This window comes from Lampris incognitus, chromosome 16 (assembly GCF_029633865.1).
Source record: "Lampris incognitus isolate fLamInc1 chromosome 16, fLamInc1.hap2, whole genome shotgun sequence".
NCBI classification, from domain to species: Eukaryota; Metazoa; Chordata; class Actinopteri; order Lampriformes; family Lampridae; genus Lampris; species Lampris incognitus.
In genome coordinates this window covers 39,552,925-39,567,107 of record NC_079226.1, presented here as the reverse complement: position 1 = coordinate 39,567,107, position 14,183 = coordinate 39,552,925, and the positions used below count along the sequence as shown (strand labels likewise).

The 14,183-nt window shown below is 41.9% G+C and overlaps 9 non-coding genes across 9 annotated transcripts; all 9 read left to right on the top strand.

Moving 5' to 3' along the window:
- Window positions 1-8,166: 8,166 nt before the first annotated feature.
- Window positions 8,167-8,238, top strand: trnaw-cca (transfer RNA tryptophan (anticodon CCA)). Its single transcript has one exon. It is a non-coding gene; the product is annotated as a tRNA-Trp (tRNA).
- A 588-nt stretch (window positions 8,239-8,826) lies between these two features.
- On the top strand, window positions 8,827-8,898 carry trnaw-cca (transfer RNA tryptophan (anticodon CCA)). The gene has a single exon. It is a non-coding gene; the product is annotated as a tRNA-Trp (tRNA).
- Window positions 8,899-9,580: 682 nt separating this feature from the next.
- trnaw-cca (transfer RNA tryptophan (anticodon CCA)) lies at window positions 9,581-9,652 on the top strand. Its single transcript has one exon. It is a non-coding gene; the product is annotated as a tRNA-Trp (tRNA).
- A 696-nt stretch (window positions 9,653-10,348) lies between these two features.
- trnaw-cca (transfer RNA tryptophan (anticodon CCA)) lies at window positions 10,349-10,420 on the top strand. The gene has a single exon. It is a non-coding gene; the product is annotated as a tRNA-Trp (tRNA).
- A 585-nt stretch (window positions 10,421-11,005) lies between these two features.
- Window positions 11,006-11,077, top strand: trnaw-cca (transfer RNA tryptophan (anticodon CCA)). The gene has a single exon. It is a non-coding gene; the product is annotated as a tRNA-Trp (tRNA).
- A 682-nt stretch (window positions 11,078-11,759) lies between these two features.
- On the top strand, window positions 11,760-11,831 carry trnaw-cca (transfer RNA tryptophan (anticodon CCA)). Its single transcript has one exon. It is a non-coding gene; the product is annotated as a tRNA-Trp (tRNA).
- Window positions 11,832-12,526: 695 nt separating this feature from the next.
- trnaw-cca (transfer RNA tryptophan (anticodon CCA)) lies at window positions 12,527-12,598 on the top strand. The gene has a single exon. It is a non-coding gene; the product is annotated as a tRNA-Trp (tRNA).
- A 700-nt stretch (window positions 12,599-13,298) lies between these two features.
- On the top strand, window positions 13,299-13,370 carry trnaw-cca (transfer RNA tryptophan (anticodon CCA)). Its single transcript has one exon. It is a non-coding gene; the product is annotated as a tRNA-Trp (tRNA).
- A 586-nt stretch (window positions 13,371-13,956) lies between these two features.
- Window positions 13,957-14,028, top strand: trnaw-cca (transfer RNA tryptophan (anticodon CCA)). The gene has a single exon. It is a non-coding gene; the product is annotated as a tRNA-Trp (tRNA).
- Window positions 14,029-14,183: the final 155 nt, after the last annotated feature.

Here is a 14,183-nt window from a genome sequence, read left to right as displayed (position 1 = left end):
GACAATCTTAAGGGCTAAACAATTTCATGGGTGTGTGAGAACAAATTTGCCCATAGTAACGGTTGATACATGAGGCCCCTGGTCTGCTGCGTCCGGTAGGCCCAAGTACCATGGCCCTGCCTGGAGCTGCACCCGAGGAGGAAACAGGACGCAGAAGAGGGGCAGGCTAAGCTAACTGCTAGCCCATGCAGACCAGCAGTCATCCTGGCTGGCGTTCGCTCTCTGGTCAGTGGAATTTTTGGACTGTGTTGCACTGAGTGGACTGTGTCGTTAACTGTTTGTGTGTTTTTTGTTTTGTTTTCTCTGTTTTTGTATGTTTTTGGATGTTTTTGGCGGTGTCGGTTTTGGGAAATTTGGGATGTGTGTTGTTGTCTTTCGTGTCGCACTGCTGCGGGCTGGGGGGAACGGAATTTTGTTTCTTTCATGTACCCAAGTACATGAAAGAAATGACAATAAATTGTCCCTGATTCCTGATGTTGATTAAATATTTTTTTATTGCCAGTAGTTCCGGGCCACTGACCTCAAATAAAAATCAGATGCAGACCTTCGAGTAATAAGTGTGAGAAGCCCTGATCCATGACCTCGCGCCTACAGGCCAGACTCCTTCGTTTATGCAATCAGGTAAGCAAATCAAACCAAAACAAGACCTTCTGTCCCCTTGAGCAAAGCACAGCTTATGTGGAATATAAACCCGGAAACTAATCAAAAATGTCAAGGCAATCGGAGGCTGATTAATGTGCAGTTGAGTAATTCATGAGAAAGTGCTCTAATCCATCAGCTAGCTTGCACAATAGTTTTGCTAGGACCACCTCTGGTTCTATCCCAACTCAAGTGAAACGGAGACCCCGCAATGACGGGTGGCAACGCCTCTTTTCAGCAGCCAAATATAAAAACATCATTTAATCCCGAGGGTGCAAAATTTACTCTCATATTGAACTCGACAAATGTACTCCTGCATCTGTTATTACAGAAGATCAAGCGGCTGTTGCAGGATACCCGTCCACATCTGCAACTACCAGAGTGCTCCTAGTTGCCTGTGAGATTTCACATATTGCCCTGCTTCTTTTATTACATCTTACTCCACTCATAACGAGGAGCTTCTGTGGCACGAATTCTCCACAGATATACACTGCCAACTGTTTGTGCTCTGCCACCGGTTGAAATGAAGCTGTAATTACAGCGCACGTGTTAACAGCAACGTAGGCCTATATTTAAAGAGGGATAACATCGTTTCATTGTGCAGACTACACACAAAGCATCCGTTAGGCGACAACCTGTTGTCATCAGAGTGGCCAGATCTTAATGGATAAAACGCAGGTTATCGGAGAGGTTTTTGAAATGTGTTTCAGTTTGCGAAACCCTGGCCCTGCCATGCCTTAACAGGCTAACGATAGGCTGAAGTTTCAAATTCATTCATTTAAATTCAAATACTTTAAGGTAGATTGGTATGTAAATGTAGATTGTTATATTTCCAGGGCGCCTCTCTACTGGCAAGTCGGCCACACTCTAAATAATTAGCCTTCCTTTGTTGTTTAACGTCGGCTGGATATTATGAGTAGTAGGGGACCCTTCAAGCCGTGGGCTATTCACAGGATTCCATACTGGGTTTCTGGAACACATTTTTATGATAAGAGGGCACGCTACAAGCCCCCCCACCCCCACCCCCTACCCCGGGACTTGAGGAGGATATTCCAAGTGAGCTGAGGCAGATATGAGGCCACAGAAGGAAACAAGTAAGGGGGGGTGGAGGAGAGAGGAAGTTGGGCAACGGAATAGTAAACCAGCGATTCCAGCAATCATACTCTCCAACCCACAGTCTATTCAGAGGAGATCCCTCCTCCGTTGCTCTCCCTGAGGTTTCTTCCTATTTTTTCTCCCTGTCAAATGCTTTTTTTAGTGAGTTGTTCCCTATGGTGTGGGGGTCTAAGGACAGGATGTTGTGTTACTGTAAAGCCCACTGACACAAATTTGTAATTTGTGATATTGGGCTATACAAATGAAATTGACTTGACTTGAGTTGTGTTGGTGGAGTGGGCGAGATCCGTACATTTGCAAGGCACATACTCACTCAAAGGAGGAGGCCTGTCTAGCTGTATTTTACAGAACGTTGGTTGCATACAAGAATAGCAAGTTCACCTCATGACATTGCTCTCTTTACACTTGTGTGGGCAGGCAGGACTGGAAATTCAGAAAAGAAAGAATAAGGGGGGTGGGACTTGTGTATACTATCAAAGATCCGGAGTGCCACCAATATAGCATTAAAGGTAAAATGAGTAGGATTTTCCTAAAAATCAATGTATAGACTCATACAAAACAAAAAATAATCCCTGTCAGTCATCACTTATGACCCACTAGACATGTGTGGCAGTGTCTGTATCTATAGAGGCCCTGTCCTCCGCCTGTATTTTCTTATTTTGCTGTGTACAGGACGCTGCTATGGTAAAGCCCAAGGAAAAGAGAGGTGAAAGCAAATCCAGGAGGAAATATGCGCAGAGGTGGAGGAAGTTTGCTACAGCATAATGGTGGGTATGTGTAAGCAGAAGGGGCCTGGACCAAGTGGGAGCATACAACCAGCCGACAGATCACCTGGGCAGAACTCTGGAAGGCGGAATCACACCGATTCAAGCTTTTGGTCCAGTCAGTGTCGATAGCCTGCCGAGCCCTTCCCCTGTTCAGCTGGGCCCTGTCGGACTCACCTGCTTGCCAACTCTGCCAGAAAAGGGGATCCTTGGAGCACATCCTGAGCTGCTGTCCAAAGGCCTTGGGGGAGGGGTGGTATCATTGGTGCCATGACCAAGTTCTGCAGGCAGTAGCAGACACCATCTGCACTGGGATCATCTACAGCAAGCAGTAACAGCCAACAGAATGTACCATCGCCTTTGTTCGAGCAGGGGAGAGGCCCCAGCCCAGCCAAAGGCCCAGGGTGGGCTGCTTACAACAGCAAGGGACTGGCAGTTCCTGGTCAACCTAGGGAGACAACTGAGGTTACCGGACACCATTGCAGCAACCACACTCAGGCCAGACATGGTCCTGGTGTCTGCGGCAACCAAGCAAGTGGTTTTGCTAGAGCTAACTGCCCCCTGGGAAGATCAGATGGCAGAGGCGCAAGAAAGGAAGAGAGCCAGGTATGCAGATCTGGTAGGAAGAATGGGTGGAAGGCCCACTGTTGAAGTGAGTTTCAGGGGCTTTGTGCTACCTGGACACAAGCCGGGGCTTGATCACCCCCAGCTGGGTTGCTCAGGTGAGGGTGTCTGATGTTAAGACCTGAAACACCTGATGACCCCGGGTTCATTACTGACGATGTGTTCAAATTACACCACATAGTGTATCAGAGAACTGGGCGTTTCCCTTTGGGCAGCGGGACTCTATAAAAACATAGCGACCAGATGCCAGATACAGATCGTAAGCACGGAGGAAGCTGTGACAATGGCGGACACCGCGACAAAAAGACGCAAATATAGTGAGGCGAAACACCAAGCGGACAAAGCTTGTTCCGAAATGAGAGTGAACCTGGGGATGGCTTTCCCCTGCTGGCGAACACTGGGATGAACAGTGATGCGGAGTTGGCCTGTGCACTGGGATGTGTTCTGGCAGCTGGGGTCAGGGGGCATGCAGTTCTGCTGTTGTTGCGCTGGGGAGGAGGGGGCCAACTTTGAATGATGTGGGGTTTTTTTTAGTTTTTTTAGAATGTCTTTATTACATTTTCATATACAACACAGAACACAACAGCTCAGACATGACATGACAAAAGGAGTAAGTAAATAAAAAGTAGTGGGCGCTATCTCCATCCCTACAAGTCCTCCAACCCATCTGACCACACAGGTCGTATACGCTCTAATACGACCCACAGGACCGTCTCCTCCATCCCCAACCCTCACCACCCCCTACAACAGAGAAAGGCAGCATCAACTAAATAAATATGTGAACAAATAGCAAGGTTACAGGAAAACTGGTTTTGCAATAGAAAAGGTACAGGAAAAGGCTAGGCCTGTGTAGGAAACCCTTGTAATATGGAAGATGGCAGCATAGGTCCAATATGTTCTCAGTAAGGATCCCAAACTTTATAGAAGGCGTCGAGTGAGGAGTGAAGCATACATGAGATGTATTCATTGGGTATGCACTCCATTATAAGATTGTGCCACGGCTTTTTTGTTGGAGTGACGTCGGCAATCCAAAAGAGCAAAATATTCTTCCTAGTGGCAAAAGTCAATAGATTGAATAGCCTCTTATGTCTGATGTTAATAATATGACCATCTGGAAGACCAAGATGGAGGCACATATGATGTAACCCTGTTGGAACACCAAAAAAATAACTCACAGTTCATCCACAATACCAGACCGTCTTGTTTTTGAGAGCAGGTGTTATATGCGTATGATGTAAATGTTTAAACTGAGTAGATTTAGTTCGATTACAGATAGATATTTCCATAGCATGGGTCCACACTTCCTGCCAATCTGGGTCGTTAATCGAGATGCCCAAGTCTCTCTCCCAGGCTTGCTTAATAGCTTGGGAAGTTTGAGATGAGTTGGAATTTAGGGCTTTATAAAACACACTAATGCGTTTCTTGGACACTTGTCAAGACAAGGCCCTTTCTACACGTGAGGTGGCGTTAATGGCTGTTAATGTGGCATCTTTAGTGATGAAGTGTCTGATTTGAAAGTATCTAAAAATGTCACCTTTCTGTAAGCCATATCGCTGCTGCAGCTGCTGAAAGGATAGCGAAGTCTGGCCTTCGAATAAATCTCCTAGCTTTGTTAGCCCCTGGCCGTGCCATGCTTTAAAGACCTGGTCTTGGCAGCCCGGCAGAAAATCCGGGCCATCCAGAATAGGAGTAAGAGTGGATGTTAAATGAGCACAGTACGGATGGACCTCCAGGCTCTGACTGCACTTAGAGTGATAGGGTTAGTAGAGAGGTCCTCAACAGACTCAAAGTTATTCACAAACAGCAAATTTCACAAAGGACACTTGGACTGAGAGGAGTCAATGTTGAGCCAAATTGAGGCTGGGTTATATCTGAGCCAATCTGCTATCACCCGGAGATGTGCTGCCAACTGATAGAGTCTCACATTTGGTACATCTAAGCCCCCATCAGAGCCAGCCATTTGGAGTTTTGCCATCTTCAGTTGGGGCTTCCTTTTAGTCCAGATAAAAGAACTCAGCCAGCCTTCGAGCACTTCGATAACCCTATTAGATAACAAAATATGGATTATTTGCAGTGGTAGAGTAATCTGGGCAGGATGTTCATTTTAATGAGAGCAATCCTTCCAAGCTAGGAAAGTGGTAACGGGGCCCAGCAATCTAAATCTGCCTTTATGGCATCCAGAAGAGCAGGGAAATTGGCCTTAAACATCTGACCATATGTGGGTGTTATACACACTCCTAAGTAAACAAAACCAGAGGGTGATCAATGGAAAGGAAGGGCCCTGACAGGCCTGCGACAGACGTTAGAGACCCCCAGTGGCATGACCTCAGACTTTGCTAAATTAATGTTGTACCCTGAAAAAGTGCCAAATGTTGAAATGGCTTGGATCAGGCAGGGAATAGAGGTTTGTGGTTTTGATAAAAATATCAACACATCATCTTCATAAAGAGTAAATTTATGCTCCCTCTCTCCAACGAGAACACCAGATAGTAGCGCAATCTCCCTTATTGCTTGAGCCAGTGGCTCAATAGCAGCATCGAAGAGCAGCAGGCTAAGAGGGGTCGCCCTGTCTATTCCCGCAGTGAAGGGGAAAGTTGCTAGATCTCATCCCATTAGTCAGAACTGCTGCCATTGGAGAATTGTAAAGAACCCAACTGACAAAGTTATCGCCGAGGACAAATTTCTCCAGTGCATAAAAATGCCTTCTCAGCCTCAAGAGAAAGCACAAGGGCAGGGTTGTTGCAGCCCTGGGATAGCTGAATGACATTAAGGAGACTTCTCACATTATCACAGGAGTTCCAACCTTTAATACAATCGGTCTGGTCCTCCTTAATAATATAAGGTAACACTTTTTCCAAACGCATGGCTAGTAATTTGGAAAGCAGTTTTTGGTCAGAGTTAAGTAGGGCAATAGGCCTATAGGAGGTGCAACTCTCAGGGCACGTTCCTTTTTTAAGGATAAGCAAGATATTGGCCTCCCTGAGTGGTTGAGGTAGGATCCCATTTTCAAATTAATGGTTAAACATAGCCAGGAATGGGTCGAACAGAACATTATGAAACTCCTTCCATGAGTTCTGTGTTTACAAACCGCAAATGAAAAGTCCTACTCATTCTACCTTTAAGGAAAGCCCTTCCTGAGTGTGCGCGCCAACTTCAGCAGCAGTTCCCAGATTGCCCAGCCTTGGCGCTAGGGGGCAACAGTATGTTACATGCCAAAAAACGATAAAATGTCAAATTTTAGACAAGTTCTTTGTCAACTCGAAAGACCTATTCAAGTGCTGGTGTGAACTACCCACAGAAAACTTGGGCCAAAATGTTATATACTTACTTCCTACAATAAGAATACAAGACAAAGATAATGCTTGCAGTGTGACCCCAAACAAGTGCAGAAATAATGATACTAACTAAATGTTGATGGTGTGCCTTGATACTAAGAATTACATTATAAAGGCCATCAAGCAAACCATGAACTTGCCAAAATTGCTACGGGAGAAAAACCAAACCGAAGAACTCCAGGAAAAAAAATAGAGGGACAAACAGCAGTGTTGAAACCATTTTGAAAATGCTAAATGGGACACCATTACTTTTACAACAGGCATGATATTGCCCCATACATATATAACAGATAATAACGTGCACTATGCTAACGAATTTAGCACGTTTTTCTCAAGGTTTGTAACAGGACATCTGAGGAAGACGCAGCCAGGTGCTGTCACACTAGAGGGGGGAGGTAAAGATGTGAATAGTAAACCAGCTAGCTAGTGCCCTCTAGCCTCTTAATTCACGCACTGAACCAACAATTCCTGAGACAGGTTGAACTTCTTGAGCTGGCGGAGACTATGTGTTTCCAATTGTATACTTTGCTCATCTGCAGAAGGAAAAACTTAAGACAGCCTATAAAAGGGCCGAGGAATTTGCATTCTTCTATCTGTGATACAGTCTGCATTGAATATGAATTAACCTTAAGGCAACATGATCTGATCAGACCCTTATAAGCTAGTCTAACCTTTGAAGTCAAACATATCCCCAAACCCAAAACAAAGATTTAGTCAACTCCATTCTGATTTTACCCTTGACTTATCACTTTTACTGTTAGCTGAATGTTGATAGAAATTAATTTGAAATCATTTTAGATTGTAAAATTCTTATAAAATGTTAAATTCTTCACACTGCATGTGATTCTTGACCTTTACCAGGACCTGCCATCTGGTAATGGAGAAGAATTGGTCTATTGTCTCCATTTTAATTTTGGCCCTTAACAAATTGCACCACTTGACTATATGATCTGAAGCGGCAGTTTAAAAAACAGAAAGTATTACACTACATTCATATTACTGTCCCCTAGTTACCTGGGGACAGTAATATGAAAGCTAAAGACGATACTCTTATGTCAATGAAAGAGTCCCTTGCTCTAAATGTTTATGTAAACCTCACATGAGAGCACTTAAACAATATGACCCTTTGTGTGTAATTTAAGTTTTGCTCATCTGTAGAAGGAAAACTTTAAGTTAGCTTATAATAGGAAAACAATTTTCATTCGTCTATGTGCTTTATCATGTGCATTGAAGATGAATTATTCTTGACCCAACATGATCTGATCAGACCCTTAAGCTAGCCTAACCTCATACTGTAGTTTACATCAAGGAAATATTTGAAGTCAAAGATGCCCCAAAAACCTAACAGCAAGCTTTGGTCAACTCAGTTCTGATTTTACCATTGATATACCACTTTTGCTGTTAGCAGACCTTTGATAGAAATTCATTTCAAATCATTTTAGATTGTAAAATTCTTATAAAATGTTAAATTCTTCACACTGCATGTGATTCTTGACCTTTGCCAGGACCTCCTATCTGTTAATGGAGAAAAGCTGGTCTATTGTCTTGATTGTCATTTTGGCCATTAACCACTCTCACCCCTGACTTTATGATTTTAAGGGGCAGTTCAAGCAAAAAAGTATGATTCCACAACATTTAGGGTATTCATCATAGGGAATTTTTTTGGTATGAGCATTTTTAGATTCTCAGATCCTGTGGCGCAATGGTAGCGCGTCTGACTCCAGATCAGAAGGTTGCGTGTTCAAATCACGTCAGGATCATCGGTTTTGCTGGCTGATCAGTTATATCCCCCAAATCTGACATGTTACTGGATAAACGCATGACCTGTGGACAGTAATATACAATATGAAACCACCGGACTAACGTCAATAACATGAAATCATTGAAAGAGTAACTTACTTCAAATTGACATGAAGAGCACACGTGAGAGGACTTAAACTATATAACCCTGACCTATGCGGGTCCAATTTTATACTTTGCTCATCTGCAGAAGGAAAAACTTAAGACAGCCTATAAAAGGTCAGAGGAAATTGCATTCTTCTATCTGTGATACAGTCTGCATTGAATATGAATTAACCTTAAGCCAACATGATCTGATCAGACCCTTAAGCTAGTCTAACCTCAAACTTTACTGCATTACGTCGAGGAAATATTTGAAGTCAAACATACCCCCAAAACCTAACACAAAGATTTGGTCAACTCACTTCTGATTTTACCCTTGACTTATCACTTTTACTGTTAGCTGACTAAATGATCTGACGGGGCAGTTTAAAAAATAAAAAATATTACTCCACTTTTTGGGTATTCAACATAGGGAATTTTTTGGTGTTAGCATTTTGACGTCAAGAGATCCTGTGGCGCAACGGTAGCGCGTCTGACTCCAGATCAGAAGGTTGCGTGTTCAAATCACGTCAGAATCATAAAGTTAGCTGGTGACTCAGCTGTATCTCTGACACTTGGCATGCTGCGATGGACTACTTGGGGACAGTAATATGAAAGGCAATACTATCATGTCAGCAAACAAGTCCCCTACTCTAACTCTTTATGTAAAGCACACATGAGAGCACTTAAACAATATGTCCCTTTGTGTGTAATTTATGCTTTGCTCATCTGTAGAAGGAAACATTTAAGTTAGCTTATAAAAGGGAAGACAAAATTTCATTCGTCTTTGTGCTTTACCATGTTCACTGAAGATGAATTAACCTTAACCCAACACTGTACTTTAAATCAAGGAAATATTTGAAGTCAAAGATGCCCCCAAAACCAAACACCAAGCTTTGGTCAACTCAATTCTGATATTAGGATTCATATACCACTTTTACTGCCAGCAGAACTTTGATAGAAATTGATTTCAAATCATTTTGGATTGTAAAATTCTTACAAATTCTTGCATTCTCCACACTGCATGCCATTCTTTGACCTTTGGCAGGACCTCCTATATGTTAATGGAGAAAAGCTGGTCTATTGTCTTTATTGTCATTTTGGCCATTAACCTTCTCACCCCTGACTATATGATTTTAAGGGGCAGTTCAAAAAAAAATTATTCCACTACTTTTTGGGTATTCATGGGAATTTTTTGGTGTGAGCATCTTCACAGCTTCAGATCCTGTGGCGCAACGGTAGCGCGTCTGACTCCAGATCAGAAGGTTCCGTGTTCAAATCACGTCAGGATCATAAAGTTAGCTGGTGACTCAGCTGTATCTCTGACACTTGGCATGCTGCGTTGGACTACTTGGGGACAGCAATATGAAAGCATCGGGCTAAAGGCAATACTATCATGTCAACAAAGGAGTCCCCTACTCTAACTGTTTATGTAAAACACACATGAGAGCATTTAAACAATATGACCCTTTTTGTGTAATTTATGCTTTGCTCATCTGTAGAAGGAAACATTTAAGTTAGCTTATAAAAGGGAAGACAAAATTTAATTCATCATTGTGCTTTATCATGTTCATTGAAGATGAATTAACCTTAACCCAACACTGTACTTTAAATCAAGGAAATATTTGAAGTCAAAGATGCCCCCAAAACCTAACAGCAAGCTTTGGTCAACTCAGTTCTGATTTTAGCCTTGATATACCAGTTTTACTGCCAGCAGAGCTTTGATAGAAATTGATTTCAAATCATTTTGGATTGTAAAATTCTTACAAATTCTTACATTCTCCACACTGCATGCCATTCTTTGACCTTTGGCAGGACCTCCTATATGTTAATGGAGAAAAGCTGGTCTATTGTCTTTATTGTCATTTTGGCCATTAACCTTCTCACCCCTGACTATATGATTTTAAGGGGCAGTTCAAGAAAAAAATTATTCCACAACATTTTGGGTATTCATGGGAATTTTTTGTTGTGAGCGTTTCAACAGCTTCAGATCCTGTGGCGCAATGGTAGCGCGTCTGACTCCAGATCAGAAGGTTGCGTGTTCAAATCACGTCAGGATCATCAATTCAGCTGGCTGATCAGTTATATCTCCCAAATGTGACATGCTGCTGCAGATAACTGGATAAACGGACGACCTGTGGACAGTCATATACAACATGAAACTACCGGACTAACGTCAATAACATGACATCACTGAAGAGTAATTGACACGAAGAGCACACGTGAGAGGACTTACACAATATAACCCTGACCTATGCGGGTCCAATCTTATACTTTGCTCATCTGCAGAAGGAAAAACTTAAGACAGCCTATAAAAGGTCAGAGGAAATTGCATTCTTCTATCTGTGATACAGTCTGCACTGAATATGAATTAACCTAAACCAACATGATCTGATCAGACCCTTAAGCTAGTCTAACCTCAAACTTTACTGCATTACATCGAGGAAATATTTGAAGTTAAACATACCCCCAAAACCTAACCCAAAGATTTGGTCAACTCACTTCTGATTTTGCCCTTGACTTATCACTTTTACTGTTAGCTGACTAAATGATCTGACGGGGCAGTTTAAAAAACAAAAAATATTACTCCACTTTTTGGGTATTCAACATAGGGGATTTTTTAGTGTTAGCATTTAGATGTCAACAGATCCTGTGGCGCAACGGTAGCGCGTCTGACTCCAGATCAGAAGGTTGCGTGTTCAAATCACGTCAGGATCATAAAGTTAGCTGGCGACTCAGCTGTATCTCTGACACTTGGCATGCTGCCTTGGACTACTTGGCGACAGTAATATGAAAGGCAATACTATCATGTCAACAAACGAGTCCCATACTCTAACTATTTATGTAAAACACACATGAGAGCACTTAAACAATATGTCCCTTTGTGTGTAATTTATGCTTTGCTCATCTGTAGAAGGAAACATTTAAGTTAGCTTATAAAAGGGAAGACAAAATTTCATTCGTCTTTGTGCTTTACCATGTTCATTGAAGATGAATTAACCTTAACCCAACACTGTACTTTAAATCAAGGAAATATTTGAAGTCAAAGATGCCCCCAAAACCTAACAGCAAGCTTTGGTCAACTCAATTCTGATTTTAGCCTTGATATACCACTTTTACTGTCAGCAGACCTTTGATAGAAACTGATTTCAAATCATTTTGGATTGTAAAATTCTTACAAATTCTTACATTCTCCACACTGCATGCCATTCTTTGACCTTTGGCAGGACCTCCTATATGTTAATGGAGAAAAGCTGGTCTGTTGTCTTTATTGTCATTTTGGCCATTAACCTTCTCACCCCTGACTATATGATTTTAAGGGGCAGCTCAAAAAAAAATTATTCCACTACTTTTTGGGTATTCATGGGAATTTTTTGGTGTGAGCATCTTCACAGCTTCAGATCCTGTGGCGCAACGGTAGCGCGTCTGACTCCAGATCAGAAGGTTGCGTGTTCAAATCACGTCAGGATCATATAGTTAGCTGGTGACTCAGCTGTATCTCTGACACTTGGCATGCTGCGTTGGACTACTTGGGGACGGCAATATGAAAGCATCGGGCTAAAGGCAATACTATCATGTCAACAAAGGAGTCCCCTACTCTAACTGTTTATGTAAAACACACATGAGAGCATTTAAACAATATGACCCTTTTTGTGTAATTTATGCTTTGCTCATCTGTAGAAAGAAACATTTAAGTTAGCTTACAAAAGGGAAGACAAAATTTAATTCATCATTGTGCTTTATCATGTTCATTGAAGATGAATTAACCTTAACCCAACACTGTACTTTAAATAAAGGAAATATTTGAAGTCAAAGATGCCCCGAAAACCTAACACCAAGCTTTGGTCAACTCAGTTCTGATTTTAGCCTTGATATACCACTTTTACTGTCAGCAGAGCTTTGATAGAAATTGATTTCAAATCATTTTGGATTGTAAAATTCTTACAAATTCTTACATTCTCCACACTGCATGCCATTCTTTGACCTTTGGCAGGACCTCCTATATGTTAATGGAGAAAAGCTGGTCTGTTGTCTTTATTGTCATTTTGGCCATTAACCTTCTCACCCCTGACTATATGATTTTAAGGGGCAGTTCAAAAAAAAATTATTCCACAACATTTTGGGCATTCATGGGGATTTTTTGGTGTGAGCATCTCCACAGCTTCAGATCCTGTGGCGCAATGGTAGCGCGTCTGACTCCAGATCAGAAGGTTGCGTGTTCAAATCACGTCAGGATCATAAAGTTAGCTGGTGACTCAGCTATATATATCTCTGACACTTGGCATGCTGCGTTGGACTACTTGGGGACAGTAATATGAAAGCATCGGGCTTGAGGCAATACTATGATGTCAACAAACGAGTCCGCTACTCTAACTATTTATGTAAAACACACATGAGAGCATTTAAACAATATGACCCTTTGTGTGTAATTTATGCTTTGCTCATCTGTAGAAGGAAACATTTAAGTTAGCTTATAAAAGGGAAGACAAAATTTCATTCGTCTTTGTGCTTTACCATGTTCATTGAAGATGAATTAACCTTAACCCAACACTGTACTTTAAATAAAGGAAATATTTGAAGCCAAAGATGCCCCCAAAACCTAACACCAAGCTTTGGTCAACTCAGTTCTGATTTTAGCCTTGATATACCAGTTTTACTGCCAGCAGAGCTTTGATAGAAATTGATTTCAAATCATTTTGGATTGTAAAATTCTTACAAATTCTTACATTCTCCACACTGCATGCCATTCTTTGACATTTGGCAGGACCTCCTATATGTTAATGGAGAAAAGCTGGTCTATTGTCTTTATTGTCATTTTGGCCATTAACCTTCTCACCCCTGACTATATGATTTTAAGGGGCAGTTCAAGAAAAAAATTATTCCACAACATTTTGGGTATTGATGGGAATTTTTTGTTGTGAGCGTTTCAACAGCTTCAGATCCTGTGGCGCAATGGTAGCGCGTCTGACTCCAGATCAGAAGGTTGCGTGTTCAAATCACGTCAGGATCATCAATTCAGCTGGCTGATCAGTTATATCCCCCAAATGTGACATGCTGCTGCAGATAACTGGATGAACGGACGACCTGTGGACAGTAATATACAATATGAAACTACCGGACTAACGTCAATAACATGACATCACTGAAGAGTAATTGACACGAAGAGCACACGTGAGAGGACTTACACAATATAACCCTGACCTATGCGGGTCCAATCTTATACTTTGCTCATCTGCAGAAGGAAAAACTTAAGACAGCCTATAAAAGGTCAGAGGAAATTGCATTCTTCTATCTGTGATACAGTCTGCACTGAATATGAATTAACCTTAAACCAACATGATCTGATCAGACCCTTAAGCTAGTCTAACCTCAAACTTTACTGCATTACATCGAGGAAATATTTGAAGTCAAACATACCCCCAAAACGTAACCCAAAGATTTGGTCAACTCACTTCTGATTTTGCCCTTGACTTATCACTTTTACTGTTAGCTGACTAAATGATCTGACGGGGCAGTTTAAAAAACAAAAAATATTACTCCACTTTTTGTGTATTCAACATAGGGGATTTTTTGGTGTTAGCATTTAGATGTCAACAGATCCTGTGGCGCAACGGTAGCGCGTCTGACTCCAGATCAGAAGGTTGCGTGTTCAAATCACGTCAGGATCATAAAGTTAGCTGGCGACTCAGCTGTATCTCTGACACTTGGCATGCTGCCTTGGACTACTTGGGGACAGTAATATGAAAGGCAATACTATCATGTCAATAAACGAGTCCCCTACTCTAACTATTTATGTAAAACACACATGAGAGCACTTAAACAA